Genomic DNA, 17,585 nt, shown 5'->3' on the forward strand with positions numbered 1-17,585 from the left:
TGAAACGGCACAGTATAGTAGGTGCAAAATGAGGCTCGGGGCAAGTGGCACCGGTTCCTTAGGCATCAGCAGAACCGCGCAGAGCAGGCTGCCCGAGCAGGGCGGGCTTGGTGGTGCTGCGAGGGCAGCCCGCGTTGTGGAAACGTACCACACAGAACGATTTCATTAGTTTTTTCTTGTCAAAACACAGCGCTGACAAGAAGAAGCACTTGTTGCACCTACAGCTCCATCTTTTTTTAACCTCTAGCAGGTCCCTAACATTCAAAGCAATAGAAAATTAGCAGCGTGGTGGGGTGCTGACATTGAATGTTATCAGCGCACCCGGAGCAGTACATCCTTTCCACCTACTCTTGCCACACAGGAGACTACGCGTATTCTTGCCTTTATTTTACTGCTAGCAACGAGTATTTCAAAGGCAACTGCTGTGTTTATTTATTTATTTATTTTAAACACGATGTGATAAAAATATTAGACAAATTTGGTTAATAATAGAGGGTAGGACAAATAAGTGTAAACATAGGCAAATACGTTTATTTTCTTAAGTGATTCATTTAAGCATTCTAATATGTCAAGACATAGCAATATGCCTTTCAAAATGATAAAGTAAACTCTATTCACAAAAGAAGTGATTTGCTCTATGTACAGTTTACCTAGAAGGGTGTGGTTACTATAATGTATGCCCGGCTGGCAAGGAGAGTGGCTTTTGTTCTGTAGCTGCTTTTAAATTTGTCCTCTGAAGTGCACCTTTGCACTGCTTTAACAGAGGATCCAGCCTGCTGCTTTTCTCCCATTTTTGCTCTTGTAATGTAAATTGACTCCTCCGATGTTTTTTTGAGGTACTCTAGGTTTACCCTGGTGTAACTGAAAGCTGAGCTTAATCTGTAAACCATAGTAGTGCTGCTGAAGGTAAGCACATGCAGATAAGTTTATCCACTTGTGCAATGCAGAACACAGCAATGTCTCATAGATGCCCACTGCTTGAGGTTTCCATGTCACACCACTGGGGAGGAAGGCGTGATCCTCCCCTTACAGCAGTCTTTCTGTCATCTTGTCCTGTTGACTGTGATACATTGGAAGGAAATACATTACATTTACACTGGTTTAAATACCAGTGTGGACAGCCTCTTGTCTCGTCAAGCCCATTGGCTATAAAGTCCAGTAAAAATAAAATTATAGAATCAAAAAATTTTGTACTGGAAGATAAGTAAAGGAGATGTGTCTCCTATGGTCCTAACTCACTCATTGGTGTGTTTTCTTAGAGGCTTTTTAACAGGCTAACTCATTACTAACCCCATCTTGTAGAATTGTCGTGGACACTTACACAAAACCCTGTTTCCCACTTAGTCCATTATCCTCTTATAATAATCCAATATTTTAGATGCTTGTACCCTTCCCCCTCTCAGTCTTTCTGCCAGCATTGCACTAACTGAGTATCATGAAGTAGAATCAAACACCCCCTTCCTTTTTTTCTTTTTTTTTTTTTTAATTTTCCTTCACACTTGCCCTGTTGCTGTAGTAGCCTAATGTAGGCTGCATGGTAAAACTTTTCCTTTCGCACTGTGTTTGTTTTACATCCTCAGGCCCAATGTCACTCCTTTCTATATTAGTCAGTAGGAGGTGCCAAAAGATTGGCAAGAAAAGTAATCATTTCAGGTCAAGGCGAAATTAATTACCTCCCTTTTATATCTTGCAACCCTTGTTACCCACTGCTGTTTAAGAGCTAGTCAAATTATGTTTGCAGTAACACTGTGTATCCAAATAGCGCCGTGCTCCTTCCTGACTTCCTTGTGCCCGTAACCACTTCCATTTCATTCAATTAAACTTCTCCTGCATCACACCATTAGCTTTGAAAGAAGTGCTGGATCCTAACTAGAAGTAAGGCTAAGTGGATAAGGAGGTGATTGCTATTGTTCTGAAACAATCACTGTGTTCTTATTGAGTACCCATGGCCAACAAACTTTGTGTATTCTGTTTCAAAGCGCACTCACAAAGTGCTTTTTCGCAGTAAATTTTCAAACTGAGAGCACCATTGCATCTGCATTCATTCACATGCACTGGTTTTCCAGTGTTGCAAATGGTTTGGGGACCTGCAAAAATATTTCCTGAGGTACCCTGTAAATGTTCATCGACAGCACTCGGAAACTTGTGGTTTGAGAGCTCAACCAGATAGGAAAAGGATAGTCAAAAGCATTGAACAGGCAGTATGCTCAGCTTCCTGAACAGAGGGCGCCTAAACAGAAGCTGGTTGCTTGTTTTTCTTTAGGGATTTGAGCCTTACTGCCGATTTTGAAGAGGAGTTGCTGCAGTAAACCAGTGGCATAAGTGAAAGGAAAAGAAGGTCTACTGCAGGACTGACTTGCTGCAAGTGTTTGCTTTTTGTAGCTCCGTTGTGCAGGAACTACAAAGATAAATTGTGAAAATGAAAACAGCTTTAGAAGACAGGTGTCAAAATGGAATTTTCTGTGCTTTCCTTTACTTCTCCCTTCGGTGAAGGGTGGTGAGTTATATAGAAAACGATACTTGGAAGACTCTTTCATACAGTTCTTATTTAGATACCCTAGTCTCTTGCTGTGCACTCGCTCACACGTGTAAGAGAAGCCATTATCTTTTGCAGTCACACTTCCAGTGCTTTTATTATGTTCATTGCTAATAATTGCACTTTCTGGACACACTGGTGTTTGTATCTCTATTCTTTAATGTTTTATTACTTTTGTGTTGTGCTTCCCATATGTTTCCAGGGAGAATTCCCTTCTTTCTTTTACTAGTCTTGTTTCTGCTTGCTCTTTCTGTGTATGCCAATTAATAATGAAGGCTACGCATGTGCTTCCCCTCCCTATGGCACAATGTGGTTTTCTCTAGCTCTCACTTTTTGTGAAAAGTAGGCCATCTACTGTTGCTTTCTAGTATGGATTATAGATCGCCCAGTACATGGCCACATTATGCATACAGCTTCAAAGGTGTGCTGCCCAAGTGGAAAGCATATTCTCCGATGTATATGCAGCTATTATTTTCCAGAGGTATTGTGATGCAAAAGTCTCCATAGCAAACTGAATTACTTATTTATCTATTTATTTATCTATTTATTTAGTGGTAACCAATACGTTTGAGTTATGTGTTCAACTGTCATAATCTTTCAGTTTTTTATTTTTGTAAAGTAATGATTTTTTTTTTTTTTTAATCTAAGAATTTTCCCTGAATAGATGTTTTCCAGAATCACACATTAAGCACTTTTCCCCTTTCCAACCCTCACAGAAGTTAAAGGCCAGCAGATGACCAGCTAATGATTTAGACAGTATTAGTGACAGTTTTTGTCAGTTTTGCACGTTTTTGTTGTTTGGTTTTGTGTTGTGTTCTTTTTTTTTCTTCCTTTTTTTTTTTTCTTTTTTTTTTTTTTTTTTTCAGTGTGGTTATGAACAGAAAAGTGACTTTAAAAATTGAATCTTGCTAGTATACATATCTATTCTCCATATGTCTTCTGAGTCATATCTGGATAGTATATTGACAAAAACAAGCTCTAGTGTTGTCAGCACTGTCAAGCACAAAGAGCTGTGAAGAGGGAGCTGGATCATCATCTGCCTGTTGTACCACAAGGTCAGCAGTTGGGTTCTGATTTCTCGGTTATTTTTGGAGATGCTACAGAAACTGAGCATTGAGAGTGCTTAACTTCTTCTCGGAGGTGAACTTGCTTTGGGTGCAATTGTTTGGACTTCAGTTTGATGGGGATATGACTGCTAGATAAAGATCAGATATAGCCATATACAGCTTTTCTGGTCCATACATTTAGGTCAAAGGTGGATATTTTTTCCTCTTCTTCCTGTGAGAACTGGCTAAGTGAGTTGTCATGCAACATTATTATTGGAAAAAATTTCCTTTACTTAGTCACCTATTAGTCTTAAGTCTGTAATAAAATATTTACTACTTTGTTCATTAAGAATAAAGCATGAGTGTACTAACTTCATTATGCTGAGTTCATTTTTTGTTCACTTTAAATCATATATTATTTTTTAGTGTCTTACCTCTCTGTATGCTTTCACATGGAACTCTCACTAAAATGGTTTATTCCAGTTTCAGGTAAAATGCAGTTTTCAGGGATATTCTCTTTTGTCAGTGAGAAGGACAGGTATGATGGTAGTTCCTCTGTGGAGCGATTTTTTTTAAACACACCAATTTTACATAAGCAAACATTACAGAACAATTCCATCTTCTTGAGAATCTGATTCTTTTTAAACTGGTCACTATGAGAAGGCAGTCTTGCACTGGGTGTGATTGCTGTGCAAAATAAAAGGAGGAAGAAAGGAGGCAAAAACTTTCGTAGCTCTGACAATGCTAAAATGAGGTGGATCCTTAGTGCTTAGTGGGTAGAAATATGGCAAGTAGAGGCAACTCACTTTTCTTAAACGAGACAATTAAGGCACCAGCTAAATTGCTGGGAGGTGCATATGAATAAGTAAAGCATCCCTCCTTACTGATCTATAACTTGTCAGATGTTGCTTTAACTCAATGAAGAGGCCAGTGTCTGCTTATACACCCACACTCTGCACAAATATAGCTGGATAGTAGGACAGCTCTTAGGATGAGGTACCAGAAACCAGTTGTGACAACACACCAACTAAGTGCCAGCATGGATCCATGACAAATGACGTCTTGACAGGCATGTAAGGACTGTACAATTATACAGGAAGGGGCAGGAATTAACCTCAGATGTCCTAAATTTCAGTGTGGTAGGCTAACATACACACACAGTCACACACAGACAAACACACACATCCTCTCCTCTGGTACCAGCATCTTCTAGAGATCCAGAATGAAGCTGAAGACATTTACCCTGGCTCAGAAGAAATGTGCTTCTGGAGGAATCTGGACAGAACTGAGAAACATTTTGAATGCTTCTAATGTAACTGATGTCAACGACAATATTTAAATGGTGCGTCCCTAGTTTTCAGGCTTGGTCAAATAAGTGTCCTGAGCTGATTACACTGCTTGGAGCTGCTGTAAGGATGTTTTAAACATGGGCAGAAATCTCGTATCAGTTCATACTTCACAGGTTCCTTTGACTGTTCAGCTGTGAGGGATAAAAACCTTCAACTGAAGTAGATATGTATTACACATATTTTTACATTTTGCACTACCAGAGGTTCCTTCTGTTGGAAAATCATGTGATTTTTTGACTTCAGATACCTCTGGGCCTTGCAATGTTGCTGTTTCTGTTTAAATGTGCAATTGTAGGCACTCCTGATAATACCTCAGCATTTTCTGTGGAAACACGCTAATGATTTTGCTGAGACAAATTTTCCTGTGATTTTGCAGATATTGTTCACCTTTGCTCCTCATCTTAAATTCCCATCTAAATCTAAATGGTTCAGAGACGACTGGACATTGTCATAATATAGTCTGTACAACCTCTATCTTCTACAAATAGATGGATGAACAGACAGATGAGAGTTTTTTCAAGCGTCTGTCACAGAGAAGGCAAGTGCTTCCCTGTGAATTCTGTTTTATTTAGCTGACATAACAGGAGCTGATCTGTACGTAGCTGTGCCAAGGAAGGATCATCTTGTCTGCACATTTCTTCCAGTCTCTGCCTTTGCTTGAGGATATTGAAGGCTGGTGATAAAGCGGTGGAAATTATATCTTGCCAAAAAAGCTTTGAAACTTTGCCCTATAAACCATGGTCATTTTTTTTTAATAATAGTTCCTCTGGAATTCCCCAGTAAGAAAACATACTCTTAACCTTTCCAGTGACATTTTAGTTGCACTTGGCAATCACACAGTTCATAAGTATTTTGGCTAATATTCTAGCCCAACTGGCTATTTGTCTCTCTATAGTGCAGAATGATTGACATCCACTGTTCTGGCCTTCCTCAGACAAAGCTGGCATTATCAGAAAATCACCCTTTCTGTACTGCCTTACTCATATGTCAGAATTCAGAGAGTCTCTGGCTTTTTTTTTACGTGTTCCAGCCTACTATGGAAATAGTGTTGTGTTTTTTTTTCAGCAGTTTCTAAAAGCCTCAGGGCCTTCCTGTCTTCTGTTCTCAGTTTCCTCTCCAGGTTTTAGGGATTACCCTTACCCTATAGAGGAATATGAATTTTGCTTGTAATTTGTGACTCACTACTGTTCAAAAAGGCATGGTATTTCGAGATTTTCTTCTCTGTTTTATCGGGTTTTGGTCAGGCAAATGTAGTTTTGTTTGTTTTGACTTTCCCAAAGAACAATGGCTTGTAGATTTCCATGACCTTGTGGTGGCCTTACTTTCTTCCACAGAATAAATATATTTAGATTTTTGTTTCTGTAAGTGGGTGACATGCTGGGATATCCATTGTTATGAACACTTTTTGTAGGACAATGTCATGCCTGACTTTGGAGTATATTACCCCAATAGCTTACTAGTAGAAATGTTGTGTAAGGAACTAGTCATGGAAACTTTACATGATTTCATACAAAAGAGGAAATAAAGAGGACTGTTCTACTTTTACATGGAAAGGAGCAACACCAAGAATACTTTTTGTTTTACAGGAAACATCTTTAAGGCATTTGGTTACTGAAACACCATTTTTCTTGTAGGGTGTTGGAAAAGACCCATCACTCTGTATTCCTTTCCTATTCGATATAGATGAGCTGACTGCAGAGGATGACCTCAGGGTTGCTGTAGACAACAGTGAAACTCACAAGAGATTCATTTGTAGAATACATGTCTTCGTCTGGTCTCATTTCACAGGAGAGCAGCATGAAATGCACTAGCTACTTCCTTTTGCAGGCGGAAGATATTCTCCCCTTGCAGTTACCTCCTGCTCTCTCTGAATTAGTAATGGTGATGTAGGCCCTTGTTCAAGGAAACACTTTTGCACTTACTAACCTTAAGGAAACACTCAAACCTTCATGACCTCCTTTAATCACGCATTTCAGATTGGTACTCAGTACAGAAGTACAGATGGCTCAGGCCTTCCTGAATTAGCTTCTTGTGCCAAAAAGTGGGGAAATATTGCCAGTACCAAAGATTAATTTCAAAATTTAAAGTATTGGCCAAATGGAGAAGTAGGAAAATAATTTTGAGAATTTGCAAGCAGGAACGCCTACCCAAGTCCACTTGTGATACCATATCTTGGGGAAACATATCTATCTGCATGATGGCTTTGGGAGGGTGGTTACCTGAATGCACTGCATTCCTTCCAGGATTTTGCCAGTTTGACTTTGGTCTACCTGTATGCTGTGTTGCTTCATCCTGCAGGAGCTGTTACTGTGGTGCCGGGATCTCTGGGCTAGTTCTTCCAGACATTGTCAATAAATGAAGTCTAGTGCTCTGCATCGCTGCTGCCAGAGCACTGCTACCTCTCCAGCATTTTGTCCTTGCCTCATGTTTTGAGAGACACGCATTCTTCAAACGCTCCCTTTGAACTTCTGTAGCAGTTGTATTGTCATGATGGTGCAGCTCAACTGATTGTGACCCTGTGGCCTTCCCATATGATGGATCCTAATGAATGGGATGTGCGTTGTCCCTTCTAAAGTGCCTGTTCAAGGCTGGTTCTCCCCTTACCTATCTAGGGCAATGCTGGTGAATTTTAGCTTGGATAGTAATGAAGATCCTTGTATACTAGCTCTGACAAAAGAAACTAGTTTTAACTGTTTAAAGCTCATATACTTACCTTGAATTTGGAATTCCACTTTCCAGGCTTCATCAGCTACTAACGCAAGTAATAGAGCCTAAGAAGAATGTCCTGCATGCTCCTCCTTAGTACCTTTTGTTCGGCACACAACTGAAAAATGACCTTTCCTCTGGCATTTCCTACATTTTGCATTTCTAGCACATCTATGATGAAGATCAGACTTTAGGTACTGCCTACTGCTTTGATTATATATGGTTGCTATGCTTTTCTGTGTCCTGTCATTTCTTGGAAATACTTTTTTAATGTCTGTCTCAAATATTTTGCTAAATGCCTGACATTTCTTAGGGTCATCTCAGTGGTGTTCTTTAGGATGCCAATGGTGTATGACTAGAAAGCCATCCATCAAACCTTTTCAGAAATAACAATTACCAGGTTGTCTCAACTTTAATTGTTCTTACAGAGTTACATCTTGGCAAATACTTCACAGCCTCCCTTTGGCTGCACTACCACTTTTTAGAGCTTTATTTGGACATAAAAATAAATTCAGTTCAGTACAATTCAGTTTCCTAAGGCTTTCAAGGCTTTCATCATGTGTTTTTTTTTTCCTCCTTGATTAGGAAAACTGTGATCAGCAAAGCAATGCTCTCCATTTACTACCCTATTGCAAATTAAGGGATTGCTTCTTTACCTTTAACTGTCCTTGTGTTAAAACTTGGTAGCCACGTGAGAATTCCTCCCAGTCTGGCTATTCAGTAACTGTCAGCATTTTAGTGCTTTGGAGTGCTAAGATCAGACTTAGGTTTTTGTCTTTACAGAGTTAAAGTTGTTAAAATTGTTTAGCTTGAAATCACGCTGGAAAGCACATTAGTGAAAACAGTGCAAAATGCAGTATGAAAGCTATTGATATTGTTCAGCGTGACTCATTAATTTAGCTTAACTATCTATTTTGGATAAAATGTATATGAATTGCACATGCTTTGAACTGATTTTACTACATCAACTTAACTGAAAATGTAATTTTAAGACTATATAACTTTTAATTTAGAGAATCCTTACTGGTGATATATAAATAATATTATTTACAATTAAAATTATATTTGTGATTTAAAAATAATAATAAAATAAAAAATAAATAAATAAATAAATAAAATAAAGTAAAAGCTACAAGCCAAAGTACTTGGAGAAGGTGCAAGATACAGAGATAAGAAGTAGCTGACTTCAGTGTTTGTAGATTAGTTGCCTCATTCCTGTACTGAGGTTTGAGCATACAAACTGCAATTTAAAAAGCTCTCAAACTTTTGCATGGCAGTTTCAGAGGTGATGGGTGAGGATATGTAAAAAATCATGGAGAGGAGGTAAAGTTTTAAGTGGGGTAAGAAACAGGTTGTTAGAAGCAACAGAAAAATATGTGTACATATGAGTATGTGTAAGTATATACATCAGTTTAGACAGACGGAATTGAGACTCAGATGCAAGCCTGAATTTAGTTCTCAGTTCTTTAACAGGCTGTTTTCATGATGTCATGCGTCTGCCTCTTCTCTGTAGAGAAGAACAAAGCCCAGAATATAAAGCATGAAGCTCCGTTCTAGATGGGATGACTTCAGTAGCAATAGCCAGCAGCAATTTACACAGGTACAACTTCCTCAGGTGCTCAAGTGTACTCCTGGAGTTGCTGAGATCACTTGTGAGGCTAAGAGTTTAAGTGAAGAGGATTGCACACTGCCATGGACCCGCTGCATGACGCAAAGCACATCACCTACCTTAAGCGTGTCCAGCTTTTGGACTGCTACAAGTGGTAATAACTTTTCCATTCCTTAGAGGACATTGCAAAAGTTAGTCCACTAAAGTTCATGAGAGTCACTGAAATGATCATGATATAAATCAAATGGAAAGTTACTGAAGCAAAAAGTTCTCTGAGAAATATCTTTCTTTTAGAACAGTTTCTCCTGCTCCACTTCCTTCTTTCCACACAGGTCAGCAGGGGCAGACACAGCTGTATTGACTTTTGTGATCTTTACACATTTTTATTAAATAGCACCTAGGCAATTTTCTAAAAGGGGAGCAATACTTATGCCTTTTTTAAAGCCTTCTACATCTTTGGCCTGAGAAAGTTCAGCTTGGGTTTTTATATCAGATATTTAGGTCTGTTTCTTCCTGGAAGACAATGCAACATGGAGGATAATGGTATCAGTGTCACCCATACAAGTGAGACCCGATTAAATAAGGTGGGACTTTTTTTCATCTGAATTATTCCAAAATCTATTTTCCATAACACTTAATCACCACAAATGCCTAGACTATTTGTGAGAAAAACTTCCTTGTTCATTTTTAATATTCTTATCTTTCTTCTGAGGCTTGAGGGAGCTCAAAACGCAAGGAGGATTGCTAACAAGGGAAAGTCTGATCTATAAAAGCAGGAAGAAAACAAAGCAGGCAAAAATTTGCATGAAGTATATGTTCTTTTAAAACAGCAGGGAGAAACATACCATGCCATATTTTTTTATTCTTACAGAACATGTTGTACAGCAATACTCAGAGCCTCCGTTACAAATGATAATAGCAACAATATTAACATGGGTCCTTATCTGAGACCTACTGCAGTCAGTTAAGGACTTCCATTGATTGCAGTGGATACTAGATCAGGCCCTTTCAGAACACATTCTGGTCAACTCTTGTCCAACCGTTATTTCATATGAGAGAAATGGGTTTTATCTCCTTTGTGCACTCCGGGCTTCTATCAGCAGAGTGACATCCAAGCGAGCGATCCAAGCCCAGGAGAAGCCCAGGCTGTTCCGCTAGCGAAGTGCGGAGGGAGCGGCAGCTTTTAGGGAGCATCAACATGACACGCGAGAGAGAAAGGGAGGGGAGACAGAAAGAGCGGGGGAAAATAAATCACAGAGGGAGACTGGAAGACGAGGAGGTAGAGAGGTATGAAAGCAGTTCTTCAGTTTTTCTAAAACAAAAATAGTCCAGTCATGTTAAGACCTGAGCAGGTGGGAAAGTACAGCTTCACAGCTTTAAAATTTTATATTGTTATTCAGCTGTAACACAAAAGAGAGTTTGAAAAAAGTGAAAAATGTTCCAGCAAGTTTCAGAACAGGAAGGAGGCCATGCCAAATTACTGCTGATGTTCAGCCTTTACAGGTGTGCTGTCTTCCTCACCTTGATGGGAAATCCCCACGTTTAATCTCATAAAAAGTGGCAGAGTGATTGCAAGCAACTTCCTACTTGGTGTCCTTTTCTCCTGCATCCCAAGCTGCAGTGAGGACACAGGAGTGAAGACCCTTCAGGTTGCAGCAGACAGATGAAGTCCTCTCGCCTCAGCATCAGTGGCAGCACGTGCGAGGGGCACTGAGTGGGGCAGGGGCCAGCGTAAGCTGCTCCTTGTGGCTCAGTCTTGCCCTGAATACTTTCTCCCATTTCTCTCTTTAGTAGGGAATTGTTGACTGTAAGAGGAATGGGCAATTGCATGGTATTATATTGGAATGAATATGCTTCACAGGGAAAAAAATACTTTAAAACTCTATCCTTGCTTGTCCTTTCTCCATTATACAAGAGGAACTAGATATTAGTATCTCCAATTGCACATTTTGTTGTCCAAAAACCAAAATGACAAAAAAAAAAATATTGGAAAGGACAAGCTAGAGCCAAATATATCACTTCCTTATGATCCTAATTATTGTATTCCTTCAAAATATCAGGTCATTTTTATCAGACAATACCATTCTGCTGTCAAAATACAAATATTTTACAAGGTATTTTATTTATTTAATAGTTTGAACCTTACTGGCAGTATCAGCTTTTATATGTTATTTCAGTTTTCTTGTGCTATTTCATTTTTACTTCATTCATTTTTTTTTTTAATTTTACATTAATGCTAATAGGCTGTCTGTATTGTGTTTAACAATAAAAGAAAGAATAATAATACATATTGTCAAACTGACATCACGTAGCAGAAACTCTAATATTTAGTGTTTCAGTACAATTGTTTTGGTGTTTCTACAGAAACCTTTTGGAATTTGTTTTATACAGCAAACCTCATTATTTTGCCTATTAGCCCCAGATTTAGAAATGCAATTTCTTTTTACCTGGCAATAAGATGTTAATCAGCACCATTTTCTTCTCAGTTTTCATGGGGTGCATATGAGATCAGACATGCTTCTTGTCTCATTTTCATTCCTCTTACCCACTCATTCCCATCCTAATGCTACAGCTGTAAAACCAAGATCAGCCCAAGCCTCTTCCCTGTGCAGTTGCTCAACAGTCTGGGATGAGAGTAGAAACATTTTTCTCCTTCTGTAGAAGCTTAGATGCCAGGATACTGATAAAAAACCTAGACAGTTGAAGCAAACCAAGGCCACATCTTATTGATATAATTTTGGTGAGATGGTATCTTATTTATTTATTTTTATGACATATTAGTATGAGGGAAAGAATGGAAGATGAATAATTCAATGAGCCCTTGTAGTAATTATGCAAACATACCACAAGAAAATGTATGCTTCACAATAGTTGGTAGCAATGCACATATACATGCTACTCCTGCATATGCAATGAAAACATACAACATATTTCTCTAACACTGTCATTGGAAAATGTGAGCTGTTGAAGAGCTTTTTCTAAATACAGAGAAAAATTTTAATTTATTTTTCATTATTGTTTTTCACTGTTTTTGCACAGAGTAAATAGAGTATTACAAATGAAGTGTTTGACTAACATGAACTAAACAACAAGTTAGAACGGTCCTTGAGAAAAAAAAATCAATTATTTTTGATTAATTTATATCTCTTGAGATTTTTACTATGATGAAAGATGTAATTATTTTTTCACCAAGGGTCTGATTCAAGGCTTGTGAAAGGTTATAGGTGATATCACAGTTTCATTAAAACTAATTGGCAAGACTCCTCTATCAGGAGCAGATTTTGAACATGGTAACTTGCCTGAGTTTTGAAAATTCAAGCCTTATATTTTGAGATTGAAATTCCTGTTCATGCAAGTACAGCTTGTAAAAAATAATGAATGGAAAGTTGGGTGGAAATCTTGTGGTGCTTGTTCAATTAAATCAAACTGTTTTCAGATTAAATTTTCCTCCTGTTTAGGAATGAAACAAAATGTTGGCATCTCAGAGCCTCGTGGGGTGACAGCACCAAGTTGCACATTGATGTCCCACTTTCTTTAGTCATATGTCTGGCTTGTCAACAAGTTGTCTTGCTGAACCCAATGGAAATTTTACTATTGAGTGAAATAGGGGGATAGCTAGGAATTTTATTTTCTTTTACTTTTGAATAAACACACACCTTCCTTAGCTGTTCCTTTTACCTCACCATTTCTCTTCCCTGTGCATCTCCACAGACTTCTTGTGTTTCATACAGCCATGGCCTTTTCATACTCGATAGACCGTGTGCCACATAGTGATCAAATTTTCTCACTCCCGGCAAAGGCTGTCTTATTGTGATGTCTTGTGGGCTGCCATCTCTCTGTGATCAAAAAACATCCCTGTTATGTGAATGTAAGCTGATTCTGACCAGCCAGGAGGAAGGACAAAAGAGGAAGGATGCTCGTGTGGTTATGGTGTTAGCCAGAGCCTCTGGGGATGAAGGTGTATTTCCTGCTTCTGCCACAAATGGCTGTAGTGGCCTCGGACAAATTATTTAATATGCTGTACAAGCCCCTAAAATGGTAATTAGGCAACAAAAAACACTTTAAAAAACACGGCCCTGAAACCCTTACTTTAGCTGGTTGTGGTCTGAAATTCACCAGGCCCCTAAATTTTTGTTTCTGTCTGCTTGTGTAAAAAAATACTGCAGTGTGGACATGACCGAACAGCTCGATGTCTGGCTTGTGCCTGAGCCTGCCTGGCCAAAAAAGCCTTGGCACTTCTCCACCCATCTCCCGCTGGGGACGCAGTCTGCTTGGCAGGCTCACCTGCCGCCAGCCCACTGGGCTGAGTCCCCTGTGAGGGGTGCCTGCCGCAGCTCCGAGGGGCTTCAAGTGGCACCCCCACAGCTGAGGTGCTGCTCCAGCCTTCAGGAAGATGAAGCGTGAGGCCCTTTCCTGTGTGTCTCCCCCCATCACCCAGCCCCATGTCCTCTGCTCCCGTTTGTGCTGCAGAGTGTCCCGGGAGAGCACAAGCTGGGTTCTTCCTTCCAGGTGGAAGCAACCTGGGTGCGTGCAGCAGGAGCACACCTAATGCACTGCTGTGCTGAGGACCTTTCGTGTGTGGTGCCAGACTACAGCTGCTCTCGATTAAATCCTTCTGAAACGCTCACCGGTTGGACATGGGGTCCCCACCTTCAACCTTCTCATGCAGTTAATTCATTCCCGTTGAGCTGCTCTGCTTGCTAACGTAGCCGTAGGGTGGGAATTAGGTGCTTAGATGCTCAGCTATGTCCCTTTTTGTACCCAACCTTAGAGTGCTCTGTATCTCAGCTCTCCATCTAGAAAGGAGGATGACAGTACTTTCTTACCTTTCAAGTGTGTAGTTACTGGATTTCACCAGTGGTTGTAAGTCAGGTGCTACCTTGTTTTAGAAAAGATTTCATGAAAGAAAGAAAATATTTTTTTTCTCCTACAAAGATAAATGTTAGGTCAATTCTGTACTTATTTAAATACATAGAGCAACCAAGGTCTTGGAGTTCTCTTCCTCTACTTAAACCTTTGCAAAGAGTCAGATAACCTGTTATTTCTTCCCTGATTTTCTTTACTAAAAGATAGGCAAACACTGTCTTTTTTTTTTTTCTCCAAGACGATGGCTGAGGAAGGATGGGAGCTCCACAATCTGTTTTCAGTGTTTTATGGACTTTTACATTTCCCCGGTGTTTCTTAAGTGAACTATTCTCCACACCTCCTTTTTCACAGGTGTAATTAACTGATGTACATTTGACCTCCTTGCTTATCTCTCTTTGCACTTTGCCACTATCAGGTGGTTAGTCTAACTTCTCCAAAACTGTCTTTCTGTCTGTATCATTAAAATCTTTTATTTTCATATCCTGAATCTCCTAGTAATAACATAAAAAAGAAAAAAAACAGCCTTTCTTTTATTAAAAAAGGGATACATTTCAACCCATGCTAATTAATCTTTGATAAAATCTTGAGGAAGACAAGACAATTGGAGTGTTTAAGCCCTTTTAACCAGTGAGGAGGAGCTAGGGATTTTAACAGAGCTGTACATACAAAAACAGTTTAAGATGTTTTGAGTATTTAAATCTTATGAAGTAAGTCTTTGACAGAGATTAAAACTGAGGTAGAAGTCTGGCATCAGAACACTTGAATGGCTGGTATCCAAGTGACGCTGGTTTGCCAGATATTTTTAAGCTCCAGAAAGTCCAAGAAAATTCAAAAAAGGAATAGGTACACTTCCTAGATACCAGTCAAAATGATTGCAGTAGGTTCCTTGGGCACTTGTTGACTGCCTGAGAAAGATTAAAGATTATACTTTCCTTGGTTTTGGGATTGTAGCATAGATCATGAATGAACTGGATTAAAAACAGCCTTCACTTTTTTGTGTGTATCTATTCCTTTTTAGAGAAGACAAGGTCTGTATACTCAGTAACTAGGCAGGTGCATAGAAAAGCAATATATAGTTTCAATATGAAAATGACCATCTCTCTGCAGCAGCACCCTGTAATATATGCTTTATATTACATGATCCGGAATATGTTGTGATTGTCACTTCCACAGACTTCAGAGTTGTACCAGCCTACTGTGCCCTTCAGTAAATTTTGGATCAGGCCCTTGGTTTCCTTTTCTGAACTAAGCACTGTCTCACTTAAAATCCTTGAACAAGGCACTTGGGGAAATCTTTTCTAAAAAGTCCCCCACATTTTGGGTTCTTCTTTTTTTAGATAGCCTAATTTAGACACCTGCTGGTAAGTGTTTAAAGCCAGACAACCGTAAACAGAGGCATGCAAAGTCAGTGAATACTTTTGAGCCCTTTCAGCCTGACCTCTATATGGCTGATTAATTTCTGGTATGATTTGGGAGGCCCAGATGAGTTACATCAGGGCTGAATTGTAAAATACAAGTTAACAATTAGAAAAAAATATTGTTTTTTTTTTTTTTTAAGCTGATCAAGATTTTTAAACCGTAAGGACTACAGGTAAATGCACTCAAATGCACTCGTCTATCTGCCTATGAAATATGGCCTGCTTGGATGAGGTTCTGTGGCTCTGTTGACCACAGATGAACAAGGCACGTTTTTTAGCTTCCGTAACTTTAGGCACTTCAGTTAAAGACTGAAGTCAACCTTAAGACTTACGACTTATCACTTGTGACTGTTATTACCAACAAGGAGTCCTGAATTGCAACTTAAATCGAAATTACTAGGGATGATATAATGAGAAGAAAGCATATTTGATTGTTACTGATTTTCAGTGCTAAGCTCATCATTGTCACATGGAATTAAAAGCAAAATCAAGAAATAAAATATTGAAAACAGAGAACTCCACAAGAAAAAGAATCTGACTCATGAAAGGGGTGCCCTTACTTTCCCTGTTGGTAAAAATGAATCACTTCTGTGTGTGAGCTAGGTGAAAAAAAAGATCAACTGTAAATATTGCTTTCTTTTTCCCCCCTTTAATCCTGTTCTTGCACATACAAGCTGTGGTTGCTATGAAAAATAAATGACATTTGCTGAAGTGATATCCACAGAGGCAGAGTCCCAGTGATACTCACCAGCTAACATGGAAGTTAATCTACCTTCCCTTATCTTGTTCAGTCATCCAGGGTTTAGGCCAGATAGCATGAGACTAATTTTTAAGATTCAGTTGATCTGTATTTGAATTTAAAGACAGTATCTTGCTATTTGGAAAGGTTTGTACTCAGCTAAGATGTAGGTGTGTTTTGCCTGAGCAGGCTTTTGAGTCTTTGATGCAGAAACTTTGTGCTTACCATTTGAGTTTATTATGTTTGATCAATCTTTATGGCACCTTGGTGTCCATGAATAAGCCTCGTCTTTTTCTGTATAACCTGTAAGAGAAAAATAAAGAGATGCAGAACTAAATGTAATTTGACTGTGAAGTTGACAAAAAGCATGGGTATGATTCAGTGCTTAATGGAGATCCTGCCCCTCAGCTTGACTTCAGTAGATGTTGGTCTGATATAAAGCCCTAAGAACGGGATATGTACCAATGTTTGGTAAAAACCAAAACCAAAACCAACTTTATTGATTAACATATATTTTTTTTTAATTTTAATTTTACTTTTTTTTGATAAAAGATGACATATAAAACAGAAATGTATATTTTTCTCTTTTTTTAAGAGACAATAAAACTCAAAAATACTCCAAACAGAATATCACCAACAATTCTAACAATACTCACATACTACTGACTATCATATTAACACTTGAACAGTTGGGGCCAGACCACAAACCAGCTTATAAATCTGGCAAACTTATTTTTCTCAAGTAGGGTTATAGATATTTTTCCCTCTCCGAGCATCTGGACTACTGTTTCTAAACTAACAGAGGGTAAATGAATGATGGAAGCCTGGTGCCATCCCCAAAAGTCTATTGTCAGTGAAGTAGAAACAAGTGTAGTTGTCAGATTATTGTCCAACCTGCTCTTGAAATACACCCATCGCTCTGGCAGTGAAGTAACTAAAGTCTTCTGGAATATGCCCAAAAGACTTTACCATCCATCTTCGTACCAGCACATAATCAAATGTATTAACTGAAGTGGCCTTTAAGTCAGATCTGTAGCATTTGTCAACTTCACAATACAATATGCCTCATCAAACCTCTCCAGCACAGGCAATATCCTTCAACCTCTTATTTAACAAGAGAAGTAGGATGGCTCCCAGGATTTGCAGGAGGATTGAGACAGACAATACATCTACTGTGTGCTCTGGATGTGGCTAAGACACTTTTGGGAGCCCATAATATAAGCACAGATAGGGCACTGTCAGAAGTCTCCCTAGCAGAGAGTAAACCAAGATTTGCTTTCTGTCCTAGCCATGTGATGTTGTTGTCTCTCCTCCAG

The sequence above is a fragment of the Anser brachyrhynchus genome (genome assembly GCF_964034855.1).
Source record: "Anser brachyrhynchus genome assembly, chromosome: 3".
Classification (NCBI taxonomy): Eukaryota; Metazoa; Chordata; class Aves; order Anseriformes; family Anatidae; genus Anser; species Anser brachyrhynchus.